This window comes from Anastrepha obliqua, chromosome 1 (genome assembly GCF_027943255.1).
Source record: "Anastrepha obliqua isolate idAnaObli1 chromosome 1, idAnaObli1_1.0, whole genome shotgun sequence".
NCBI lineage: Eukaryota > Metazoa > Arthropoda > Insecta > Diptera > Tephritidae > Anastrepha > Anastrepha obliqua.
Genome location: NC_072892.1, coordinates 154,561,189 through 154,579,158, shown reverse-complemented (window position 1 = coordinate 154,579,158; position 17,970 = coordinate 154,561,189). Strand labels below are relative to the sequence as shown.

Here is a 17,970-nt window from a genome sequence, read left to right as displayed (position 1 = left end):
TCTCCGTGCATAAAACAACAAAATGAAAACAAGCGTTTTTTCGAAGATCGGTCGCCCCTCAGCAGGCAAAGACAAACCTCCAAGCGTATTTCTGCCTTGAAAAAAACTACTCCTAAAAACCATTTGCCGTTCATAGTCGGCTTAAAACTGTAGGTTCCTCCATTTGTGGAACAACATCAAAACACACACCACAAATAGGAGGAGGAGCTCGGCCAAACACCTAACAGAAGTGTACAATGCAATGGTGGGAAGATAAGATTACCAGATACAACACTGCTCGTCTTCTTAGTATAGGACATAATGTAAATAAAGTGCAGACCTAAAAACTATCAAAAGTTTCATGTGAAATTTCATGTGAAACAGTTTATAGAACGCACTCCGTAGGTAGCGGTAGAAGATCTCACTGGCCCAAAGTGCGGCTCAGCATCATGGCTCGAACTAGAAATGAGCATATCGAAATGCGTAATATTTTCTTGCCTTTTAACAATTGCTGCCTTCAGATTTAATATAAACTTCATTCTACTACTATCATTCTAAATAATATAAGTTTAATTAGGCCACCCTGCATTGGTCCAAATAATGAAAAAATTAAAAAAAAAAATGTCTTCTTCTCTAATAAGAAAGTTTCACAAGTGCCAGCCTAAAGGCAACTGAGATGATTCCACCTCGACACCCTCCATACAATTACCACGAAGGGATTTGAAGTTGTGTTGAGTCTCACTTCTTCTTCTTCTTCTTAATTTGCGCGTTAACCGCTTACGCGATTTTGGCCGAGTTTAACAAAACGCACGAGTCGTTTCTTTCTCGTGCTAAGTTGGATACACCAAGTGAAGCCAAGTCTTTGTCCACCTGATCTTTCCAATGTAAAGGAGGCCTTCCTCTTCCTCTGCTACCACCCGCTGGTACTGCATCGAATACTTTCAGAACCGGAGCTTCTCTATCCATTCGGACGACATAACCCAGCCAACGTAGCCGCTGGATCTTTATTCGCTGCGCTATGTCTATGTCATCGTGAGCCTCACTGCATGGTTTATATTCGACAGTATCCGGTTAAGACTCTCACCACCAACGATGAGGCTTTGTTAGCAGCAAAATTTCTCTCAAGCCATCCGTGGTCCGAAAGGCTTTCTATCACTTCCAGGTTAATATTCTCGCCCAGCGCAAGCCCTTAACTTGAGAACACAAAACATTACTTATTTCTTTAATCAGCTATCCAATTTCCCGCGATGCACGTAAGACTTGGTGTCCAACTTAGCTTATTCAGATTCGAGCCGAAGTTAACTCCGTTAATTCAGGTATTTCTCGAACTTATTTCGATTACGCCAAGAAAGAGCTTAGGCTCTGATTGCCGCTTTGGTATCAGAAGATTTTTTTAATTTCCAGGGTGTGCGAAGGAGAAATATTCTTCAGGAGAATTATGCGGAACTGCATATTTTCGATGGCGAGTATTGCAAACTACAAAAAACATTCCTTCATTCACATCTGTGCCTAAAACTAATTTTATCTAATTTTCTTTCGAACATTGTAGTATTTCACGTTCTTCCGTGAAATTCGCACGAATTCAAATATGTAAATTATGAATATGTAAAACCGCCCCATTAGCTGAACTGCGTTCGAGGCCAAAACGACGGCGGTGACGGCACATGCAGCCGAATGGCCTTCTATAACTCACGAGCGCATATTTACACGATTTGCAAGACTTGGTAAACAATTTGCTCAAAACTTTGCAATTCTCTCGCTTCAAAAGCGCCACTCATTCTCGCCGTGCCAACTCTAACGTGGCGCTGATGACGCGCATTCATCCAATTGAATCGTTAGTAATGACAAGTTTTAAATTAGCCAGATGTTCTGCAGGTAATTGAGTAAGGGGCAAAAATATCCGCATTAGTTCTTTATATTAAATATTAAATCTTTTTTTCATTTTTTTTCTATTTATAATAAAAGAAAGTAACAAGCGCGAACTAATTTTTTAAAAAGTTATTTACTATTGTTGTAAATATGTATATTCCCCGTAAATAAATAATTTGCTAAGTACAGTAATGAAAAAGCCGCCATCACAAAGTAACTACGCACAGTCTGGCAACAACTCTCCCAATCGCTCCACTTAACTAATGACGATCGCAGATACTCATCGCTGCGCGCCGCACTGCTTGTTATGCGCAAATTTTTCCACACCTCTCTCTCTTTCTTCCTTTTCCCATATATGCTCATTGATTCCATCGCACCGCGTTGCTGCTTTCTTACTTATTGCTACAGCCGGCGGCGCGCTCTTTTCAAAAGCTCTTCACTGCTATCGTGTCGGTTCTCGCTACACCATCAGCACGTTACATTACTTTTTGCACACTTCGCGTATACGAGCGAACGTAAGCGTCGCCATGCGCTCTCCACATTGCTTTGCCGACCGATCGCCTGTTGCTACTGCTGTGCTGCAGCGTAACGCTGTTGACGCGCACGTTGTTCGTGTCCTAATTTTTGCATTACTAAAGTGCCATTTTTACACTTTACTGTTGCGTTGCGAATAATTTTGCTAAAAGTCAGCAGCGCACGCTGTCGCCGCTAGCGATAATACATACATACACGTCTGTATTGTATATCCATAGACTTGCTCGCTGTTGGCTTTAGCGTTGACGTCGCTATACTGCGTAGCATTTGTAGCAGCATTGGAGGCTTTTGTCTGCTGCTACTCTTTGCAAAATTGTTTCGTGTATTTCGGCGCAATTCAGTTTTGTTCGGTTCAGTTTTGGTACATACGCGCGCGCGCCTTCAGTTTCTAGGCGGTGGTGCTCGCCGCATATCTCGTGTATTCCCCTTTCCTTCCCGCTCTCTAAACCGTACCCCTCTCGGTACAAGCGACCGCTTTGCGGCACTCAAACGGCATTTGCCATTTTTTTTCAACTATTTTTGTAAAATTCTGCTGTCATTCGCATCGCATTTTGCGCGTTTTTTTTGTTCTTTCTGTGTGTTTTATTTGTTGCTATTGGTAATTGTAGTGTTGTTGTGCGCTGCTGTTGTACATGTTTATTTAATAATTCGCATATTGGCGAATGCTGGCTGCTTTGGCTGTTGTTCTGCTGTAGTGTGGCAGCGCGACGTTTCTTGCTCATAATGAAGAATTTTTAGTTGGCTGCGGCGTCCGCTCAATTTTACGCTGCGTTCAGTTCTTTTCTAAACGGTGCGCGGTGTAATTCTAAATCGATTGAGTAATAGCTCAACTCGCATCGCATCATTGTACGGTTTCGCTACTACTAACCAAGTAGAATTTTAGAAAAATATTAGAAATAGAAACAAGCAACTGCATTGATACCTTTACGTCAGTTCTGCGTATGCATAAATACATGTATGTATGTAGATATGTATTGCTGGAACCGGTAGGATATACATGCAAATATGTATGTACGAGCAACTGGTTAATTGCTAAGCCGTTAATGAATTGATTAAGGAATTAAAAAAAAAATATGAATTTTTGTGCAGTGAAAAATGTATCAAAACCGCCGCCGCTATTGTTTGTGTCGCGCGCCCGCAGACAGTTTTTGTTTTTTTTTTTTTGTATTAAATCAACACGCACATCAATCATACGGAAGAAAGACAGTGAAATTGAAACAGATTCCATGTGTGAAAAAGTGAAATTTTAAAATAAATAAGCTTAAAACAAAATGAAGCCATAACACTTAAGCACGCCTGTGGAAGAAATTGTTTTCAATTGCATTTACAGTGATTTTCGAGTGTTTGAAAAAAAAAAATAGAAAAAAATTGTGTGCTAATGCCATGGAGCGTGTCGTTCCATCCATCTGCTGTTCGAAGGCGACCTAAAACTGTAGATCCATCCATTTGTCGAACAACATCAAAACGCACTCCACAAATATGAGGAGAAGCTCGGCCAAACACCCAACAAAGGCGTATAAGCGCCAATTATATATTTATGTAACCCCCCTCGCTTCACTAACCTCCAATTGCAATTCAGTACGCTGGGAGTAAATACCGTATTTGGCCCCAAACGGATTCTAGTGAATGACTACGACAAGCAGACACCCGCCAAACCATCTGTTTTAATGGTGGTGCCTTAGTCGGCTTGTTTTCTTATAAATATGATCGGAATATTTGGCAACCGAATGTTGTCCAGATGCACCTCCAAACGGAGATCTTTATGGCATTTTCCATCACTTTGGCCAAAACTTCCGGCGATAGATCCTCACATTCTTGACGGATATTGTCTTTAAGAGCTGCAAGAGTCTGAGGCTTGTTGACATAAACCCGCGACTTCAATAAGCCACACAAAAAGAAGTCTGGAGCGGTCAAATCAGGCGATCTTGCTGGCCAGTGCAAATCGCCAAAACGGGAGATTAGGCGCCCGGGAAATGCATCCTTCGGAAAAGCATATCGGTTGTGGCACGTGCAGTGTGTGCCGTTGCACCATCCTGTTGGAACCACATGTTTTCCAATCCCAATTCATCAAGTTGCGGCATAAAGAACTCGTTGATCATTGCTCTGTAGCGCTCACCATTCACAGTAACCGTTTGGCCCGCGACGTCTTCGAAGAAAAAAGGTCCGATGACTCCTCCAGCGAAAACAGCACACCATACAGTGACTTTGAGCAAGTGTAATGGCTCTTCGTGGGTTACACGCGGATTTTCAGTGCCCCAGAAGCGTAAATTTTGCTTATTTACGTACCCGCTAAGATGGAAATGGGTCTCATCACTCATGATTATTTTTGATGAAAAATCATCTTCCTCTTGGTGGTGATTAAGGATGGCTTGAGCGTATGTTAGACGCGATTGGCGGTCAGCAGCTAACAGCTGATGCACCGTCTAGACTTTGTACGGAAACATCTTCAAATCTTGTAGCAAAATTCGCTGTAAAGACCGTCGACTGATACCCATTTGCGTGGCACGTCGTCTGGTCGATGTCGGCGGCGCTTCCATGACATTCTCGGCTACAGCAGCAATATTCTCTGCAGAACGGCTACTCCGGGGTCTGCCACGCCATCTCGTGTTGTGCCGGTCTCTTCGAGGGGAGCGGCTAAACGTCGCAGTGTTTCACCAGTAGGCGTTGGACGGCGAGGAAATCTGCGACGAAATTCACGTTGTGCCAAAGTCACCGACCGATTATTGGTCAAATTAATAGTCAGCAATATTCCGCGTTCTGGAGCAGTGTAGCGTAACATTGTTTATTAACGTGTATTTCGCATGTGTTTACTACACAAATGTCAAAACAGAACTGACATTAGGGGCTAATCGCAAAATTTATAGCATTTTCTGATAGGAGGATTACTTTAGCGCCACCTGTTAAATATTTAAAAAAACATTGCCACAATCGCAACAAGATATGAATAAACACGTGACTGCGATTTACGAAAAAAACCTCAAATTCTGAGCATACATTTTTTATTATTATGCAAAAACAACGACAGATTCATATAAAGGCCAACAAAGTTTCATAACAAAACTTTTTGATATCGATTTCCGTTTCCGAGTTTCAAAAGCCAAAAATGATAGACCAGATTACTCAAAGATAGGGAAACGTAATTTTTTCCCATTTTTATAAAGTAATATATTAAAAACAAATTTTGTTTGACAAAGAAGTTGGCTTTGTTTTTTTTTTTTTTTTTCTTTTTTGCCCCTCGTTCACTACTCTCCGGAGCATAGGGCCTCGACAAGACTCTTCCATCGTACACGGTTCTGAGCTGTTGTTTTTGCACCGTCCCATGAGATGTCGGCATCTGCTAGTTCGCGCAGCATCGACCATCTCCAAGTGTTTTTGGTCGACCGCGATCACTGCTCCCTTGTGGGTTCCAGTCCAGTGCCATTCTCGTAATGCTATCTGGTGGCTCCCTCAATGTGTGATCTATCCATCGTTTGATTTGCCTAAGAATGTGTACCTCGTTCGTTAATCTTTGTTGATGAAGGGTTGTAGCCTCTGTGTGATGGTGTTGGAGACCAGCCATGTCTCTCTTCCGTACAACAATACTGACTTCACGCATGAGCCGAATATTTGTAGTATAGTGCGCCTGCAGATTTGCGATCTTCCCCATACTGTATGCACTCGCCCGAATGCCGCCCGTGTTTTGTTTAGCCTGCAGCTGACATCTTCATCTGCTCCACCATCTGCCACCCTACGCTTTATAGGAAATTTTCGAATGTATCCAAAAACTAATTTCTAAAAACTATTCATAGTCTGCCGTCGTATCGAAATTGTCTCCTTTTGTGATCGAAGTAATTTTTTTTTTTGTCTATGCTAAACACCGTTGATTTCCGTAGAATGTGGTGTTGTTCATAGTTTGTGTCTTCAGTATGAGAATGGGTCAATAGATGTCTTAGAATGGCTGAATTTGCCACCCCCAATTCAATATTTTTCATTTCAAGAAGCATTTTTTAAAAGTATACAACTTAATCTTTCAGCTGCGCTGTTTAATAATTTTGTAATGGCAGCTTTTAGAAAAATTAGGTAAAAAAGTGAATTTGTGTGTTTTGGGCGCCATCATTTAGAGCCACTGACCACCGATTTTCTGTCATTCTAAAGCAGTCGCAGAGGTGCAGAGGGTACAGTATTATCTTAACAAATTATTATAATATTTTTAAACTCTCGGGAAATCGTGTTATTTAAAGATCGCACAGTCGCGCTAGCTACTATCCATGGATCGGAGGCCCACGAGCGAGCTCCTAAGGCTAACACAACCTAGCCGAGAATTATACGTTGGGGGTTTATAGTTTGAAACTTAGCATTACTTCGAGTCGCTTTTGCGCTAGTCGTCTGGAGGATAAGGTAGAATTATTTCAGCATTTACTGCTTAGCTACCCTGCTTTCGCAAGCCATAGATTCTTCATTAAAGCTCACTTTATCTTGCGGATAAACACTTTTTTGCTATCTTAAAATCTTTCTAAGCTCGGTCCGATGATATATTGAAAAGTTAGTTGATTATTAACATAAAATTTGTGGTTAGGTTTAAAATGAGCTGGTTTTGCTAACCGATTTAACCAGCTTTGAAAATATTTGCACAAAATGGTACATTTTCACTCCCTTTCTTTAGTTTCGAAAATAGCAAATTGAATCTTTGTCAGGCAGTTGAGCAAAAGGAAAGAGTTAAAGGACACTTTGAAGTTAGAAATAGCTTATCGGCTGGATTACTAAAGCTCCCTTTATTGGCTAGATATGAACTGAATCTTTAATTAATCGATTTTATGGTTTTCTAGCAAAGCAAAATTTTATTATCAACTACACGGATCGCTTGGATTAATTTGAAACAAAGTTTCGGCAAGAGGGTGAAGTGCTCCAAATTTCTAAAAAATTTCCAGAACTGGTGGTCATTTTGTGAATAACCATGTAATCAAAAGAATTATGCTTTCACAATTAAAATTACGCCACTTTTTTTTGCTATGCATTTATCGCTAAATATTCCGAAATATGCCGTAACAAATGAGGCTTATTCTCTTTGCCTTGTATAGGTAAGATTCAAATAAAAATTCATGCAGTTGCATTTATTGCCTTCATCTAGTGATAACTTTTGCGCACACACACACATACATACTAACTGATCATGTAAAAGATTATATGAGTTTATGGTGCACACATATTCACATATATACTAAATATATATGAAATAAGCTGTATTTTATGTATTTTTCTACTAAAGTTTTTTTTCTAATATAAATCAGCTGATTATCAACGGAAATATTTACGTGATATTTCCAGCGATCCATCGGTAAATTGCTTAGAGGCAAATATAAGTAGAAGTGGTAGATTAGTGGAACGAGCACTCAAATTTAGGGTTGCCAGACGTGCTGATTTGATCACGACAGTACTGATTTCCCAATTATGCTACTATTTTTTTGTTTCATACCATAAATCAGTGCGCTAATTTCCTGAGTTTGCATACAAATTTACTTATTTTTACTGAATAAAAAAAATAATTGCGCAGTAGAAAAAAATTCTATAAATATTTAAGGAAAATGAGTGAAATTTATAAATACAGGGTTGACCATATTAAACTGACCCATTGAGTAACCCTATAACTTTTTACTGTAATTTGAAATCTAAGGTTTACGTCAACAAGCCAAAGACACTAGGCGCACTTAAGGCCAATATCCGACGGGAAATAGCCGCCATATCGGCCGAGACGCTGGCCAAAACTATGGAAAACGCCGAAAAACGGGCACATTACGCTATACGAGCTAAGGGCGACCACTTGCGCGATATCATATTCAAAAAGTGATGTAAACGAATCTCCTTGAACTAAATTAAATGTTTTTCACAATGAAACACAAAAAAATGTTTCTTTTTCCATATTTTTTTAATAATCACATGGGTCAGTTTAATATGGCCAACCCTGTAGTTGTTCATTTCCGTATTTTGAAAAATTTTTAAGTTTTATTTTTTCAATGTTTCTCACTCAAAGTTTCATACGCATTTCCTGGGGCAAAGAATGAAATCGATTTCTTATTAAAACTGTGGAAAGCGAACTTTAAGTAAAACATAATTTTTCGACTTCCTAAAAGGTGAAAACGGAAAAATCCCATTAGTGCCATTCAAAAATGCGATAATTATTGGATAAGTTAAAGAAAAAAATATTTAAAAATATTTTGTATGTTCACTGATATGAAAAAAATGTAATTTAGTTTTAGTTTTAAAATTCTTGAAATTAAATAATTAATTTTTCCTATTCAAATGAATAACTTTAAAAAAAATTTTAATTAATTTGTATCTTTAAAACCCTTGAATTTAAATAATTAATTTTTGCTACTCAAATGAATAACTTTGTCGTATATTAATTTAAATATAAATATGCTGAAAATTACTGATTTTCATTAATAGAAAACTCATAATGAATTGATTTATTAAAAAAAATAATAATAATCTGGCAACACTTAAAAAAATCTGGCAACCCTACACAAAGTACTGATTTTCATTAATAGAAAATTCATGATGAATTGATTTATAAAAAAAAAAAATCTGGCAACCCTTAAGAAACAAAAAACCATTACACAATTTGGACTCTACTAAAATATTATTTCAACTACAAAAATGGTATTATGTTTTTATGCCTTAAGGCCTGTAGAGCATAAAGAGACCACACCACACCAGAGGTCGGGTGTCTAGATTTGAGGATTTTTTTTTGTTTTGTTTTGTTGAAAGGCAAACACCTATAAATTGTTTTCAGAGGGTTTATTTAAAACTAACTGAAGTGTTAAAGAATTTTTGTTATTATTCTAACGTTAAAGCTCGACGACAGAGCCAAACCGCTTAGGTCACTTGTCACTACGACAAAATCGAGAAATGAATCCTTAACAAAATTTTTTCGCCAACAGAGGATCAACGGAATGTTGATTTTAAAACTTTAAGCCAAAACATTTTTTTTTTCTTAATTCTATAGCGATCCATAGATGTTAGCACTAAAAAGGTCAAAAGTTTGAATTGCCTGACTGTACAAAAATTTCGACATTTGAATATAAAGGGTTTTCCAATAAGAGATGTTACTTTGATATTCAAAGAAAAATACTATTTTTTAATATAAATGATCGGATGTTTATTTCATTATTAAGAGGAAGGTATGCCGTTAATAGTGGAAAATAACACCAGGCAAATGACCACCACGACCACGCTTACCGGACAATATCCTTTTCATGAAATTTTCGATACCCGAATTGCAAAGTGGCTGCCCTATGTCCTCGATAGCCTGACGAATTACATCTTTGAGGTATTGAATCGACCCTGGGCTGTTCTCGTAAAAGATCAATGGTTTCGTTGCTTGTGTGGCATGTAGCGCCCTCTTGTTGAAAATAAACGTTGTGCAGATCAGTACCATCCAATTCCGGCCATAAAAAATCGTTAATCATCTCTCGATAGCGCAATCCATTCATTCATAACACCTGTTATTCGAAAACCCTATATAAAGGGTCTTCCAAAAGTTACGCTTAGATGTCAGTAGTGCATAATTTCTAGACGCTACCGTTTTTTATGTCATCTTCGACATTTGTCAAGTAGATGAGATTAGATTAGATTTGTGGGGGGTTGGGCAAGTCCAAGCACTCAGCCAGAAGACCAATTTACTACACCCGGATAGATTTCAGTAGAAAGAAAAGAGATAGGAAAGATAAACTTTGGGTGGTAAGACGGAAAAATTAGTTTGAGGTCACTCTTCCACAAATCTCTTGGACTCATTGATGAATCTTAAGTTATCCGGAAGAGGAAGAATATAAACTTTATCCATACTCAGTGTATCGCAACCCAATATCTTAAGTCTTTTTCAAGTAGACAGATGCACATTTTCACATGAATACAATTTCACAGAAGTACAATATCACGCAAAAGAAAAACGCATTGGAAATATTGAAATTTATTTCGATCTTTAAGAACATCATCATCATCCTCAAGTAGCAATTACAGCTCAGGGTGCGCTTTAGCTTCGTCCACAATCCTCTTCCAATCTTCATGATGCACAGCAATAGACTTCCAGCTCCTAACACGTAGCTTTTCCAGGTTGGTTACGACTTGGTCAAGCCAGGTTAACCCTGGGGGTCCTAGAACCCGGGTCGTTAGTAAGTTTGTTGTTAAAAAGGATGTTTGAGGGATGCTATCCTCCACGCGCACAGTCTGTCCTAACCATCGAAGACTTTTGGATTTAATGTCATAAGATTTAATGGCATAAGGTCAGCAATAGGGTCAAACACCCTTCGAAGCACCTTTTGCTCGAACACTCTTAAGCTTCTTTCGCATTTGCTTGTCAGTGTCCAGCACTCGCAGCCATACGATAGCACCGGCAGTATTATTAACTGGTGGAGGCGGAGTTTACATTCATATTTAAGAACAAGTAATCACAAAATTCGTTGGAGATAATCGTTCGAATGAGTCGGCAATTCAAAAATAGGGGAATAGAAAAAGGACTGGTAAAACCAAAAACTGGGCATTCTTTTGCTGCAGCACCTTCTTGAGCTCCTACTCCAAATGGGGACGTTTGAATATGTTCCATTAAAACTGTGATCTAGTGGTAAGATGGACACATACATATACTAACAGACTCCCTTTGTTCTAACATTAGAGAGATCAGAAGGTTAGACGGATAAAGTTATTGTGTATTCAGAAAAGATTTGTTCATAGATTAAAAGAAACCACACAGGGTATGCACATAAAAACGTAAATATTTGCGGCTTATTCATTTTTCAGAGTGTGCTAAAATAATCAAAAGTAGGTGGGCATACATGTAAGACATTTCATGACAGCTGATCTGTCATTCTGTAATGCGAATTATGAACCAAAGGAAGCGGCTGTTACGCCTAAGCTATGCTTTCAATTCCGAAATCAATCTCATTACTTCGTAATCACACGTTTTCTGCATACAACAGTGCCAGCTACAAAAATACAAATGTACAAAATATATGTATAATATTTTAGAAAAAATTATTCCACCAACGTTAAGTAACAATTTGTTGCACAACCGATAGACGGAAACCTTGGCCACACCCGCTTCACAACTTTCATTCTCTATGGCACGGCAACAGCTATTAAGTTCAGCGAAGTGTAAAAAATTACATACAAACATACTTATATATATATGTATGTGTGTATGTATGTCTACAAAAGTATTCTGTCAGTAGAACAGCAGCGCACAACTAATTTCCTTCAATTATAAATTGGCGAATTTCGCTACACGCTGCCCTTCTTTTGCTCTCTACTTAAGTTATTTTTAAATAAATAAATAAATAAAAAATAGAAAAAGCCAGAGAGCCAAACGAAGGAACTCGTAAGTGTTCACACTAAAAATAGTTAAAAAAAAATAAAAAATTTGAAAAAATTAAATATAAAAATTTGAAGATTATTCCAACATTTACAATGTAGTAGGGATGTATGCGAAAACACGCACACACACAAATACCCGCGCGCAAATGCGCACAGAACTTAATTTACACGCACACACACACACACACACCCAAAGGCAGGCAGGCGAGTGCGGATCGTAAGCGATCGCATGCAAATAAATTCGACGAAAAAATGCCAAAAATATAAAAGAACAGCCGCAACGCTGCGAAAATAAAGGAACAAAGTTTTAATAATATAAGAGTAATACAAACAACAACAACCACAAGCGCAGTAGCGGCGACAACATACGAGTATGTATATTTATGTACATGCAAACACGCTTACAGGCATATGTATGTGTGTGTGTAGCTACTGCTACATATTTAGTACAACAACAACATTATGCGATTGCCTTGCGCTCTTATGGGTCGTAAAGTTGACCTTCAAACAGCAACATTTGCCGAAAACAAAAATTCGCAACATTTTTTTATTTGAGTTTGATTTTTATTTTTTACTTTTTTTTTGGTTTCATTATCTTTTCGCTTTCTGGGCTTGCCTTTTAGTTGTGCTTTTGCAGCGCGTCAGCGACAGTCGCAGTAGTGCTCGTTTTATGTTTTGTGCACTTTTTCGTTTTCATTTCTGTACTATTCACCATTGTCTCGGGCTTCGCCCAGTTTGGACGTTTTCGTTCCATTTCGCTCATTTGTCCGTTTTACACGATCACTTGATTGCGCTTGTTTGTTGTTGTTACTGATTTGTTTTTTTTTTCTGTTTCTTATTTTTTGTTTGTGTGTTTTTTTTTTGGTGTTGTTTTGAGTGTTATTAGTAGGTACTCAACAATTCGTTGTCGAATTTGCAAGCACAATAAGAAAAGCACCAAAGCTGTTTGATTTTACTGCCCTGCTGCACTGGCCGACTTCCTTATGATGCAAACACATAGAAATGTTCGTACATACATACATACATCCCGGCATCACAGTTAGCTGTGCCTATGTGTGTATGTATACAGTGCACAGCTGCGTATAGCGATCTTCATCACGCATCTAATGCGATCGATGCGAGTGTCGCTGATGGTTTTGTGCGCCGGTTGTGTGAAAGGAAGGAGCGTATCTTGTCTATGGTGGTATTGGTGTTGATTTCGAAACTCATAAGTCAACTTATTGCACTAAAATGATCTAATGGTTGAGAGTGTGCGATTAGCTAAGTGAGTGGGAAACAGTGATCTACATACGTGTATGTATGTATGTGTGTATGTACGTAGTTATTGGTCGACGAAGCGATGGGCTAATCAATAGTCGATACATATACATACATACATACATACCTGCATCTGCACATGCATAACTTGTTTCAAACGAACAAGTCAACATTGTTTCAGAAGCAGCCACTAGTCGACTACGAATACATACGCAATTTTATGTAAGATCAAATTCATCCAACTTATCTCTGATTCGATATGAAGGCGGATTAAATTTTAAAGCTACGTTTGTTCAATTTTAGATTAGAAACCTTTTGAGATTATAAAGATAAGTAGTTGGGTTTTAGAGATGAATATTCTCGGGATAATTCCAAACATAATTTAAAATGTAGCATCAAAGTTCACTCACAACAGCAGCTAAACAGTCAAACAGTCGAAGGAAGGAGTAAAAATAGTTGGAACATTTATGAGATTCCTTTTCAGTTTACTTTGCGTGTTTGACACAAATTTTGTAAGATATTGTATGCCGATCATCTGGTATAAGTACCAAAGCACGCTCAAAATCATTATTAGGTGGATAGATAAGCTAATATTTAGTTAAAAATTAAGTTTATTTGCACAACAGACAGCCTAAAAAGGAATGTTTAATTGCATAATTACACTAGAAGCTCAGTTCTCGCACTTAAAGGAACAGATACCTATAAACAGCCATATATTCCCTGATTTTCATTAAAATTATTTAAAATGAAGAAGTCAGTGTATTTTTTTCAAAATTGGCATTTATACATTAAAATAATATAAGAAATTTTTTTTATTTTAATCATTTAAAGTGGCGGATGTACAATCAATTCTTCCAGAAAGGTCGCAGCGGGGCTTCTCAATCGGCGGGCATTGTAGCATCGGCGTCAGTGACCGAATACGAAAAACCAAAAATTTTTTAGCTTATTAATATCATAATTTCTATATGAATGAATAAAAGAAAATGAAAAAAATAAATTCGCGGAATAAAATGCTTAAAAAACAAACAACGAATTTTGGGCCGAATTTTCCTACTGTTTTTCCTGCGAAAAAATTTTTTTTTTGAAAAATTTTCGAAAACTTGTAACACATAGAAAGTAATATCATAGAAAAGATGTGTGCAAAATTTCAGTGACATCGGGAGAATAACTTTTCGAGTTATCGTGTACGCCAATTCGAAAAATATAGTTTTGAGAAAAACGCGTCTAAAGTTTGAATACCACGTATGCCTCTCCCAGCGCTCGAACGCAAAGAATAGTGTCCTCACGGTTGACGATCTATAATATAAGAAATACTTAAATTTACGTTCAAAATTTTTTTTGACATATTAAAGGATATATATTAACATTTTATGAGAAAAAAATTTATTTTTTTTTCGAAATTTTACAGGTATCTGTCCCCTTAATGAAAACCGGGTTCGCTGCAAGTTTCGAGGTTGCCGCAAGTACTGTAGTTTTTTACCACAGTTAAATAGTTTTTTTACTAATAGCAATCAAAATTTATTTGTTTTTATTATATTAATTAAATACACCTTCAAGCGATAAGTTTCATTTGAAATTAAAGAAAGTTTCGATTTTGATTCGTTTCGTACACACTCACTTGTTCCACAGTGTTTCTGAGCCTCTGCAGCGTCATAACATCGTTTAAGCAAGCATTGTTATACATGCCCAATCCAAGCATAACACATGGGCTAAAAAGTGCCGGGCCTAACAAAGAAATTAGAATTAACTTTATTCATCAACGTAATTTCCATTAAGAACATTAGCCCCGCTCTAATATTTCAATACCACTTTTGTGGAATGATTTATCTTTTGCCTCAAAATAGATTTCAGTTTCAGTGATATCCTCTTCATTAAAGCGAAATTTCTTACCGGCGAACATTTTTTCACACCATACAAAAGTTAATGCAACACTGTCATTTCGTTAGCAATGAGTTAGACGGTACTTCCCCTAAATTCATTCAGCTGATTCATTTCAAAAAATGCCATTACTACAATGACATCGACGGTACTTCCCCGAGCTTCATTCTTAAAAATACAACGAAAAAAAGCAAAAGAGAAAGACAAAACACAAAATTTTGCAAGTATCGAGGTAAAAATTTTCTAATGTCGCAAGTGCTGAGTACGCAATGAATAGAAAAAAACTGTTTCGCAAATATCGAGGTCTGCAAGTATCTACAGTATGTGTAAAATTGGTTTCACCAGCAAACTTTTGTTATCCGAAATAAGTGATAATTTAACAAACAAAAATTGTTTATTGATACTCAATCGCGCATATTAGACTTAGTAATTTTATCATTCAGATGAATGTCTACTAAGAACACCAACTATGTACGTAAATACTTCAGAAATTAGCCGATTGATCAGTAAAGAAATTAATTGTCTGATCGTTGATATGATTTATGGAATAAAAAAAGTTCCTCAAAGCGATTCTAGCAGTAATATACACTGCTTTGCCGGTAGCTTCTAGCTCTGGAACATATATTGAACCACAACTTTAAAATTACAGACGATCGAGTGATCGATCAATTAATCAAAAAATCAAAATTTTATACCTTAATCTTTATCTTTAACTGTGACTTTCAACGTGAAAAGAAAATTGAAAATCGTATTACTCAGGCAATCGTGATGGAAAGACCGTTAAAATTGACAAAATGATCAACAACGAGCTGTCGTCAATTGGTATGAGATCCGATATTTGTTAAAAATCATTAAACAAAGTGAATTGGCATATCATTTAATTATAAAAAAACAAGCCGAATAACTCCACTATGGTTTTAAGCCTCATGACATCCAAAGACTACAGCAAATAATTTAGATCTAGTAAGGTTAGAAGCTTGTCGCCACTATGTCAGAATATGTTACAAAGGTGGCGTCCATCTCGTGCCGCTATGCCGCGCTCTGTGAATTCGACATAATCGCTGTGTGTGTGAGTTATTCGTGTGTTTTTTGTGTAATTTCTTCTTTCATACATGCTCGTATTTTCAAATTTCTCTAAGATAACTGCAACAGTGTGACGTCACACCTATTTGATGAGCGCGCAATCTAAAATACAAGATAAAATCTAGGATTCAAGTTATCCCCAATAACAAGAGCTTACAAGATTAATCGGGTTCATTTTAAATAGGCTTTTAATGGGTCTATCAAAGAAGGTATTGAACCGAAAGGTTCGACTCCCATTCCCTTCTTATTTCAAATACGCACTGAGTTAACTTTTTATAAGTAGCTTACATGCCAATTCTTCTACTATCTTACAGTTCATATATTCACTCTTATGTCTCTCTCATAGGACGAAGTACGATTCAAACATAACCAAGTATTTCTTTCAAGTACATGTGTCGAAACTAGCGCTATCTAGCGGACAGTTTACATACTTATTCTGAGAGCGAGCGCCAATCGAACCATGACATCGCAATTAGCGGCACTAGCGCCATCTGTATTCCTATATTTTTTTGGGGCACAGTTATCTATGTTTTTAGTCCATAAATTTAAAATTTATTAATCATTTGATAACAGCGCCAGCAACCAGATTCTACCAAAGCTCATTTTTTATGCACTTTGTAAATATAACCTCACGAACTCATCATTACTGATGAACACAGTTTGATTAGATTCATGTTGAAGGGAATACAGAGGGTGGCAGAATTCGTGAACCGCTCATAGCTTGCTCGTAATTATTTGACAGAATCAGTTGATTTACTGACGTAATAATTGAATATTTGTGTTAATTTTGTTTATTTTAATTTTATTTTCATTTATTCTCTATTGTTCATTTATTTTAATTTTATTTTTTCTTATTTCATTTTTAATTAAAATTTTATTTTTTATTAATTTAGTGTACAACTTTTTATATTTCATTTTAATTTTTATTTTATTTAATTTAAATTTTTTTTTATAATTTCATTTTTTATTAACTTTTTAATACTCTGTTTTTTTTTTTATTATTTTAATTTTATAAATTTTTTTGTTTATTTATTTTTTATTCATATTTACTATTTCTTCTTATTTCATTTATTTGTATTTTTCTTATTTCATTTTTAATTAAAATTTTATTTTTTATTAATTTAATTTAAATCTTTTTATATTTTATTTAAATTTTTTTTATTTTATTTTAATTTTTTATAATTTTATTTTTTATTATTTAAATTTTATTAATTTTTTTATTTATTTTTTTTATTTATTTATTTATTTTTTTTATTTACTACTTCTTCTTATTTCATTTATTTTAATTTTATTTCTTCTTATTTCATTTTTTATTAAAATTTTATTTATTATTAATTTAATTTAAATCCTTGTATATTTTATTTATTTTTTCTTGTTTTTTATATTTTTGATTCTTATTTTTGTTTTTTTAATACTTTGTTTTTTATTTTAATTATTTTAATTTTATAATTTTTTTATTTATTTATTTACTTTATTTATTTATATTTACTATTTTTTATTTTATTTATTAATAATTTAATTTAATTCTTTTTATATTAAATTTAATTTTTTTTTTACTTTTTTATTTTTTATATTTTTGTTTCTTATTTTTGTTTTTTTAATGCTTTGTTTTTTTTTAATTATTTTAATTTTATTAATTTTGTTATTTATTTATTTATTATTTATTTTTATTTATATTTATTTTATTTATATGTTTGTTTTTTAATTTTATTTTAGTTTTTTTTTTTGTTATTATTTTTTAGTCTTTATTCTCTCCGTTCTCTCTCTTTTCTATTAATTGTTATGTCACGGTCAGAAATACTCTCACTGATGTTGCATTATTGTAATCTATCATTTTGGGTTAGATTAGAATAGCTGACCCTAATATAACTAACAGTTTGTTGTAAAAAGCAAACCGGGCAGCCGACAATCGTTTCTACTTTACCAGTACGGACTTGGCTTCCCCATACTGTTACGAGTAAAGCGGTTGTAAATAATTATGGATATAAAAATACAGCAAGCAATTTTCGTAAAGATCTTTAGCGA

General features: G+C 35.7%; 1 protein-coding gene across 4 annotated transcripts in view; it reads left to right on the top strand.

Annotated features, from left to right (window-relative positions):
• Positions 1–3,186: 3,186 nt before the first annotated feature.
• LOC129236928 (sex determination protein fruitless) overlaps positions 3,187–17,970 on the top strand; it is a 139,242-nt gene continuing 124,458 nt past the window's right edge. For all 4 annotated transcript variants that reach the window (XM_054871499.1, XM_054871428.1, XM_054871269.1 and 1 more), the window contains exon 1: positions 3,187–3,389. The gene's annotated coding sequence lies outside the window, so the exon portion shown is untranslated. The remainder of the gene's footprint in view (positions 3,390–17,970) is intronic.